Here is a 9,734-nt window from a genome sequence, read left to right as displayed (position 1 = left end):
GGACCAGAATCGCCTCGAAGCCGTACGGAAGTCTGTCTCCATGGCCTCTCCAAATTCCTCCCATGCCCGAGTTACTTGTCCTTAACACTAAATGTAGCAGGTATCTTCAGTTTTACATCTCTCCGAATATGATCGGTTGTTTGCAATAGAGGTTTGGAACGTGACATAACTGCTGTAGATGGAGAGATATCAGCGCCATCTTTGGTGTCCATAAACATAAACTACATTCTTTTTTTAATCCAAGTTACTTCAAATAATTTAGCTATGGTACAAACTTGCTGCGTCATCGGGTGTAATGTCCGATCACATAACTAAAAAGGTAAAAAGATGGAAAACGGACTTTTGTACTATTTTCCTGCTTGGAAAGAACGTGAGGAGGCTAAGCACGTGAGGAGGAGCTAACGGAAAGAAGACGAATGTCCTGGGTATCAGCGGTTGAGACGTCCTGATATTACCTTCTCCAACATCCCCAGATACCTACAAATTTGCTCCAGACATTTCCATTCTGGTGAGTGTCTAAATTCGCTTTGTTGGTGTTGTCGTAATTTTTTGCTATGATTTTGTCCGAGTGTTCTCATGTTCAGTTTCTGTTGAATTCATTTAGGTGGGTCAACCTTGTTTAGGTCAGGCTAATATTGTTTATTGTTTATGTAGCGTAGTTCGAGTTTTGTCAGTGGACATTGAGGTTATTACATTATTGTGAAGTAAACTATTTTACTAGTGTTATCAAATTTACAGCATTAATACTGATGTATGTTCTGATATGTCCTGTTAAAGGCAAACCGACGTGTGAAACGGATGAGCTCAATCCTGACTGGGTGCCAGCGCTGAATATGGGTCACTGCGAGGTAAACGCCACAACATCGGACTGACATGCGCATCAATTAAAAAGGCCATACCCCAGAAGAGGTAAATAATGGAAACAGTAGTGGAGGCAATAGAAGAGGAGCAAGTTGGAGAGGCTGAGGAAGAAACCCCAGGAAAGGAGCTCAGCACCTAGTCTAGCGGTTCTCAACGTGGGCGGTACCGCCCCCCAGGGGGCGTTCAGAGGACGGCAGGGGTGCTGCTGGAAATTCTTACAAAAGGGGGGCACTGGGATGCCTTTGGGGGGCGTTTAGTCGAAGGTAAACTTTACATCTTAAATTCACAACAATGCCAGTTTAGACTTTGAGCAACTTGGTAAAACTGTATTGTGTAACATTAAATCATGCTTGGCTGCAACTGTGTCGATGGCAGCTCTTCTTCTATTCAGTGTTTGTTAGCTTCTTGGCGCAGCTCCGTTCTCCTGCTACTGGTAGCTAAAATCACGATACCCTCACTGTATCCCTCTGAAAAATGAACCCATATAAATAAAGAAATCCCTCCATGGGTGATACCACGATAGAGAGCGTTCATTTTATAGCGTTAACACGGTGCTGTAAGTGGTCCGGTATGAAACGGGGGTGATGGAACAACACAGCACTTTTAAATTTCAATATTCAGACTTCCGGGAGCGTCTCCAAGATGGCGGGGTAAATCTGCAATCTGTCCTGATCAGCAACAAGGCAAACTCCACTAAACTCGATTAAGAGATTCAGCTCTTCTTCAAAATGATATATTATGCATGGAGTTAGATCGAAAAAGAGACTGGTGCAAAAAGTCACGGTCAAGCAAGGACTGATCTAAGAAACGTTGGACACAACGCTAGCAGGATGCAGGCCTCTGACCCTAGCAAGGAGAGCGAGCTAACGACTGCTAAGGCTATCCAGAATCTATGCAACACTATCAAAGAAATGCAAAATGGCATCATTGCTATGAAAAATGACATCAAGCAAGACCTGAACAGCTTTAAGAGTGAAATGAACAACAAACTGGAAGAGGTCAGCTCGGACATTCGAAATCAAGCTGCTAGGCTAACGGAAGCGGAAGAACGGGTGAACAAGCTGGAGACGGTGAACACGGACTTGAGAGGCTCCTCTTCTTACTGCCTCAAACAGCAGAAAACTCTCCTGGACAAAGTCACCGATTTAGAAGGAAGATCCCGACGCAACAACATCCGTAAGGAACTAAACTTGGGTAGCCAGATACAAGTTCTCAGATGGGCCGCCTTTGACTCAGATTTTATCCCCAACCAATTAGACTCCAGTTTTAAAAACTGGTCACAGAAAGGAATAACTGCATATTGCAGGATACTGGACAAAAATTCACTACCAAGCTTTCAAACACTACAACAAAAATATGATTTAGAAAAAGGGGACTTCTTTCGATATTTGCAATTTAGACAATATATTTTTGCACTCTGTATTTCAGAGTCTAACGAGATAATTCAATTGGTTTCACAAGCTTACTCCAAGCCTGGTAAAATCACTATTTCCAAACTTTATCAGGGATTGTTGAGATCCAAAGGAAAGTCAACGGACTATGTTAGGAAAAGACGGGAGAAAGAGTTGAATACTGAAATATCACAAGATCAGTGGGACAATATGTGTGAATCTGCTGCTACAACCTCCTCCTCAAACTATTGGCGTGAATTCAGTTGGGAAAATTTGTTACGTTTTTTCAGAACACCAAAGCAGCAGCCTTATAGAAACCCCGATGCATCTAAATTCTGGAGGGGATGCGGGGACACAGAGGCAAATCACTCCCATATTTTCTGGTCCTGCATTAGGATAAAGACTTATTGGAAGGATATTTTGGGGAAGATTGAGTCAATTTTGGGTCTTGAATTCCATCAACCCATCATGTCACTGCTACTCGGAGCTGTTCCTGAGGGTCTGAACGTGAATGACAAATATCTATTAAAAATCTTCAGTGCTGCAGCCAAAAAACTGATTACTCGGAAATGGCTTCAGCCTGTCCCACCAATGTTAAAGGACTGGGTGGAACTGGTGGAAGAGACCCACAAATTGGAAAAGTTAACGTTCATGCTTAGACTGCAACCCGACCTTTACAAAAAGAGATGGAGCAAATGGACTGGATCTCTAGAGAACAATAACTGAATCAGGGCTCTTTCCTTGTTATTTTAAATGCTGCTCAAAAAACAGAAAGTTAATCTGTATGCTGTTTCAACCTGTAACTGTTCATCTAAGTCAGAATGTAAGTAATTCCTTTTATCGACAGTCTGTATTTTGTTCTGTGTATTGTTTGTGATTGATAAAAAACAAAACAATCAATAAACAAAGTTAAAAAAAAAAATTTCAATAATCAGAATGCAGAAATTGTTTCCGTTGTTTTAAAAAAGTTTATGTCAGTCTGCCTTTTCCCCATCGATACGTTTCCCGTTCGCCTTGCACCTTAGGGGCTTAAAAAAAAAACGACGCGCACATTGTGCAAAACTCTGAAACAGGAGAAGCGGGACATAAAACGGAGCGACAAATTAGGTGTGAATTATGGCATAAAAACAGAGAATATGACGCTGAACAGTGAAAAAAATCAACACATGATGTGAAACACATCATGACGATTAGGCAGCGCAGCAGGTGATGAGTGAAAATTACTGATGGTGAGCGTCAATAAATGATCAAATAAATGTAGCAACAAGACAGAAACTAAAGTGGACATATCAATAAACCAAGAGAGGATAAAACTAATCAAAATAAACTAAATGGAAATGAATGAAGAACAAAATGCAAGAATAAACTAAGAAACTAAAGTAAATACAGAGGAATAAACTTGTATGGCAAGACCTTTCGAGCAATAATTAATACAGAGGACGGTATGACAAGAATAAACACGCTATTTCCAGATAAAAGGCAAAATAATATTGTTGAAATATCATGGGTTTGTTGAAACCACATCCAGTACTGAGAATAAATATATCTTAAAGACCATAACAGTAAAGAACTGATCACTTATTTATGTTTTTAATTAGATTTGATATATTTATTTCTTCAACATTATTTTCCATGTCAGTGTTAATGTCATGAGGCTGATGACTCCATGACACTTTCAATTTGACTCATTAGGATTTGATTAAGAACCAGATTTGTTCTTTGTAATTTCTACCCAGTAAAACTATTAATCTATAATCAATAGACAGGTCTATATAAAGATATAATCCATGTTTCTGTCTCATATTTGTATGGCATTAAAAGAATATGGAACTTTTGTTTTTCCACTGAAAGCTCTGGTTTGCACAATAAATGCCATGTGGGTGAAATTTTATGGATGCTCTGATGTCCCATTTTGCTGACGGCAGCACAGAGCTGCACCACCAGAAACTGACAAACACTGAAGAGAAGAAGAGCTATGATTAATATAGTTACAGTTCTATCTGTTGGGATTCAGGGTTGTGGGATGGTGGGGCTGCAGTCTCACCTTTTGTCCACCAGAGAGCGTCCTGAGGGTTTTGCCTGGAGGGTTGGCCTACAGCTCCGGTTCCGACGCACCTGGTGCCAATCTCCTCAACTCCAATATCAGGAGGGAGTCGCCGTCACTTCACTGCCAGAGTGTCACCTATGTTCGGTACTTCAGGCCCCAGAGTTTTCACCTCTGTTCTGACCGCGTCTAGATAATTCTTCCAGTGAACCTTTGTCTGCTTCTCCCTCAGAGATCCGAGATTGCCGGTGCRCCCAGCAGTGGAACTCCCCACTTACCAGTCCGCCCTCCGACGCAGCCTCTCCAGCCATCCACTCCCTTCCATCTACCCTGGACTCCCCAGACGCCCTTTTCCCCCTCTCCTGGCTCGGACCCGCTCCAACCCACKTAAGATCCACCTCCTCTGTGTACTGAAAAAGTCCCAAACTGAGCCTGAATTAACTTGACCTGTCCTCCTGTGTTCAGAAAGCTGACGTGGGCCGAGTGACGAGATCCTGGATCTAATTAATACCTGTCATCTCCCTGTTTTGTTTTCCTTACAATAAACCACTCAAAATATTCCCAGTGTTCTCAGTCGTGTTCTGCATGTGGGCAGGAAAATTTGAATCCGACATAACAGAACACTCTGGCCAACAGTCAAACCCAGCAGACGCACTCAGAAGAACACTACGGGAACAGCATGATTTCATTCAAAATCATGATTTGGCTCTGCGGGAGTTAAGTGACCGCCAGGCAGAGACAAATCGTCGCTTGGAGGAAATAGCTAGCTACTTGCGAGACACCAGTCGGCAGGCTTCGACTTCGGCTCCCGCTCCAGCCACAGCTCCAGCACCGGCTCCATCACCTGCTCCCAGCTCCGCCGGCCCAGCCCATTCCACTTCATGCGAGTTCCGCCCACCTAACCCTGAAAGATTCACGGGAGATGTGAGTAAATGTGGAGGATTCCTCCTCCAGTGTTCGATCATTTTCAATTCTCCCCACATTGTTTTTCACATGACGGGGCAAAAATTTCATTCATCATCTCGCAGTTATCAGGCAAGGCTTTGAGCTGGGCTGAGGCTAAATTTCCCACACCTACTGATTACGGCTGCACATTTGAGGAGTTTTTGAAGGAGTTTAAACAAACTTTTAATCAAGACCCTAATAAAGCATCAGAGAACTGCTAGAGAACTGCTAAACATCAGGCAAGGGCAGCGCTCTGTAGCTGATTTTGCCATAGACTTCCGTATCAGAGCAGCCACATCAAGCTGGAATCCTCCAGCTCTGAAAAAAGTGCCTTTTTCAACGCATTACACGAAAACATTAAAGACGAATTGGCCACCTTGGACGAACCCGAATCTCTTGATGAACTGATAAGCCTAGCCATTCGACTGGATAACAGAATCCGGGTCCGAGCCAGGGAAAGAAAAAGGGGAAATCCTTTAGTCAGAACATCTTTTGGATGCGGAGTTGCTAATCCTCTTACCGGTTCGTCTTCATCGGTTGCCGAACCAGAGCCTATGCAGATAGGCAACACACGCCTCTCACCTGAGGAGAGACAGAGACGCATCTCCGCAAATCTCTGCCTGTATTGTGGATCACCTGGGCATTTCATTGCTGCGTGGCCAACGAGGGTAAAATCCAGGGTCCGCCAGTAGGTGCGGGGAGTCTGGCGGACCACCTCATTAAAGAAAAATCTCCTCGTTTGTTGTTGCCGGCCACACTGTTTCTAAAAGATCAGACCTTTACCCTGTCGGTCCTAGTTGATTCCGGCTGTGAGCGAAACCTAATTGACTCAGGTTTTGTTCAACAGATGGCTATCAGGATTGTCCCGTTATCCACGCCTCTTAGAGTATCGGCGCTGGACGGGAAAGCCTTACCTCAGATAACTCACCAAACCGAACCTCTGAGTCTGCTCATTTCCGGAAATCATCACGAACAGACTTCGTTCTACGTGTTCCCCTCTGCTAACTCCTCAATAATTCTAGGGTTTGACTGGTTATCTCTACATAACCCTCACATCAACTGGTCCAAAAGACGTATCGAATCCTGGTCTGTTAGTTGTCACTCATCCCGTCTCCGCTCAGCTCTCCCACCAGGTTCCCCACCGGCAAATCAACAAGAGGCAGACCCGTCAGACCTCTCCCGTATTCCAGCCGGGTATCACGATCTGCTTTAGTAAGTCTAAAGCAATGTCACTCCCACCTCACCGACCATATGATTGCGCAATCGACCTTCTCCCTGGGGTGCCTCTCCCTAACAGGGTGCCTCTCCCTAACAGCCGCCTTTATAACATTTCCAAACCAGAGAGAGAAACAATGGAAAAATATATAAACGAGTCTCTAGCTGCTAGCATCATTCAGTCCTCATCCTCTCCTTTAGGAGCAGGATTTTTTTTTGTGGGAAAGAAGGATGGATCCCTCAGGCCGTGTAGATTACCGGGGTCTTAATCAAATTACAATTAAGAACAAATACCCATTACCTCTTCTTTCCTCCGCATTTGAACCTGTGCAGGGAGCCACCCTTTTCACTAAGCTAGATCTAAGAAATGCTTATCATCTCCTCCGAATTCGTGAAGGGGATGAGTGGAAGACGGCCTTTAAGACTCCGTTAGGCCACTTTGAGTATTTAGTGATGCCCTGTGGGTGAAAGGTGTTCACTAAACTAGATCTTAGGAACGCCTATCACTTACTCCGCATCAGAGAAGGGGATGAGTGGAAGACGGCCTTTAAGACTCCGTTAGGCCACTTTGAGTATTTAGTGATGCCCTGTGGGTGAAAGGTGTTCACTAAACTAGATCTTAGGAACGCCTATCACTTACTCCGCATCAGAGAAGGGGATGAGTGGAAGACTGCGTTCAAGACTCCCCTGGGCCATTTTGAATATCTGGTGATGCCATTTGGTTTGTCTAACGCACCCGCCTGTTTTCAAGCCCTGGTAAATGATGTCCTCAGGGATTTTTTGAACATATTCGTTTTCGTTTATCTTGATGATATTCTGATTTATTCAAAGAACCTTCCTGAACATCAGAAACACGTCCGCCTGGTTTTGCAACGCCTTCTAGAAAATAAACTTTTTGTCAAGGCAGAAAAGTGTGAATTTCACCAAACCTCAGTAAGCTTTCTGGGATTTATCCTAGAGGGCGGACAGATTAGACCCTCTGACGAAAAAATCAAAGCAGTCTTAGAGTGGCCGGTGCCCGAAACCAGAAAACAACTCCAGAGATTTCTCGGGTTCGCTAACTTCTACCGCCGTTTCATTAAGAACTATAGCCAGACTGCCCAGCCTCTCACTGCTCTAACCTCTGTCAAAACCACCTTTGCATGGACACCTGAGGCTGACGCAGCGTTCACCCAACTTAAGATGCTCTTCGCTAATGCTCCGATCCTCATCCAACCAGACCCCTCTAAACAGTTCATCTTGGAAGTTGACGCATCGGATTCTGGAGTTGGAGCAGTCCTTTCACAGTTCTCAGATTCAGATCACAAGACTCACCCGTGTGCGTTTTTCTCTCGTAGGTTGTCCCCGGCTGAGAGGAACTATGAGGTTGGAGATCGCAAACTCCTCGCGATAAAACTGGCCCTGGAGGAATGGCGGCACTGGCTAGAGGGCACCCAACACCCAGTACTAGTCTGGTCGGATCATAAGAACCTCTCATACTTGAAAACGGCTAAAAGACTCGATCCACGTCAGTCTCGTTGGTCATTGTTTTTCTCCAGGTTTAATTTGTTCATCTCATACCGACCAGGTTCAAGAAACATTAAACCTGATTCTTTGTCCCGACTATATTCAGTTGATGATTCAGATAAGGTTCCAACCACGATCTTACCCCCTAGTTGCTCTGTTGCCACGGTTACTTGGGAGATAGAGGATCTCATTAGGCAGGCTCAGTCATCCGAACCTGACCCAGGCACTGGTCCCCCTAACAAGATGTACGTTCCCACGTCCATCCGACCGTGGCTGCTAAATTGGATGCACTCCACTAAATTTTCAGCCCATCCTGGTGTTAGTAGGACCATTTCTCTCATTTCACGCCGGTTCTGGTGGCCTTCCAGTTAGAAGGATATTAAGAACTATGTCTTGGCCTGCCCAGTTTGTGCCCGTAACAAACCATCTCACCAATGGCCTTCTGGTCTGCTACAACCACTTCCCACACCCAAACGCCCGTGGTCACACATCGCAATAGACTTTTTTACCGGGCTCCCAGCATCTAAGGGCATGACCACTATCCTTACTATAGTCGATCGATTCTCCAAAGCCTGTCATTTGGTCCCACTAAGAAAACTTCCGTCAGCTTTTCAAACGGCCCAGCTCCTGGTTAAACATGTTTTCAGATTACATGGGATTCCTCAGGAAATATTGTCTGATCGTGGACCTCAGTTTACAGCCCTGGTGTGGAAACACTTTTGTGCGGCCCTCGAGGCCAAGGTTTGTTTAACTTCTGGTTATCATCCTCAGTCAAATGGACAGAAGGAGCGCATGAACCAGGAGCTGGAGTCAACCCTCAGATGTCTCACCTCGACCAACCCGTCCGACTGGACCCAATTTCTCCCCTGGGTTGAGTACGCTCACAACTCTCTCACTTCATCTGCGACTGGCTTGTCTCCTTTCAAAATCTCCTTAGGTTATCAACCCCCACTCTTCCCTTTGGATGAGAAGGAGATACCCGTTACTTCTGTACAGCATCACATCCGCCGCGTTAGAGCCATTTGGAGTAACACGGTTGCCGCCCTTAACCGAACTGCGGAACAAAACCGCCGGTTTGCTGATCGTAAGAGACGGCCAGGTCCCCGCTACACACTTGGACAACAGATATGGTTGTCAACGAAGGACATTCCACTGAAGTCTATGTCTAGGAAGTTGTCCCCCCGTTTCATTGGTCCCTACAAAATCGAGTCGGTCATCAGTCCTTCTGCTGTCCGTCTTCGCCTCCCTCCCTCTCTCAGAGTCCACCCCACCTTTCATGTGTCTCAGATTAAGCCTGTGTTCACTTGTCCCTTGTACCCACCACCTGAACCCCCTCCTCCCGTCCGTGAATTTGAGGGGGGCCCTACTTATTCTGTCCGCCGGATCGTTGACTCCCGTAAACGGGGTAGAGGTTGGCAATATCTGGTGGATTGGGAGGGTTACGGTCCAGAAGATCGTCAATGGGTCCCGGGTTCTTTTATTGTGGACCCCTCCCTCATCGCTGATTATCACGCTTCCCTCCCCTCTGGTTCTATTGGACCGCCGGGTGGCGGTCGTTGAGGGGGGGGGGGGGTTGGGTACCAGGTTGTGGGGTCAGATGGTTTTCCTTTTCAGCACCACCAACCACCCAGAAGAGGGCGCCAGTGGGTTGGATCTTGGCAGGGGGGGGGGGGGGTACTGTTGGGATTCAGGGTTGTGGGATGGTGGGGCTGCAGTCTCACCTTTTGTCCACCAGAGAGCGTCCTGAGGGTTTTGCCTGGAGGGTTGGCCTA

At 45.7% G+C, this 9,734-nt stretch overlaps 1 long non-coding RNA gene across 1 annotated transcript; it reads left to right on the top strand.

Annotated features, from left to right (window-relative positions):
* Positions 1-4,179: 4,179 nt before the first annotated feature.
* LOC103459556 (uncharacterized) lies at positions 4,180-4,855 on the top strand. The gene is made up of 2 exons (XR_532772.2): positions 4,180-4,443; positions 4,529-4,855. It is a non-coding gene; the product is annotated as an uncharacterized LOC103459556 (long non-coding RNA).
* The last annotated feature ends 4,879 nt before the right edge of the window (positions 4,856-9,734 follow it).

This window comes from Poecilia reticulata, linkage group LG23 (genome assembly GCF_000633615.1).
Source record: "Poecilia reticulata strain Guanapo linkage group LG23, Guppy_female_1.0+MT, whole genome shotgun sequence".
NCBI lineage: Eukaryota > Metazoa > Chordata > Actinopteri > Cyprinodontiformes > Poeciliidae > Poecilia > Poecilia reticulata.
The sequence above is the reverse complement of the archived record's forward strand: the minus strand, read 5'-3'. Positions and strand labels throughout refer to the sequence as shown.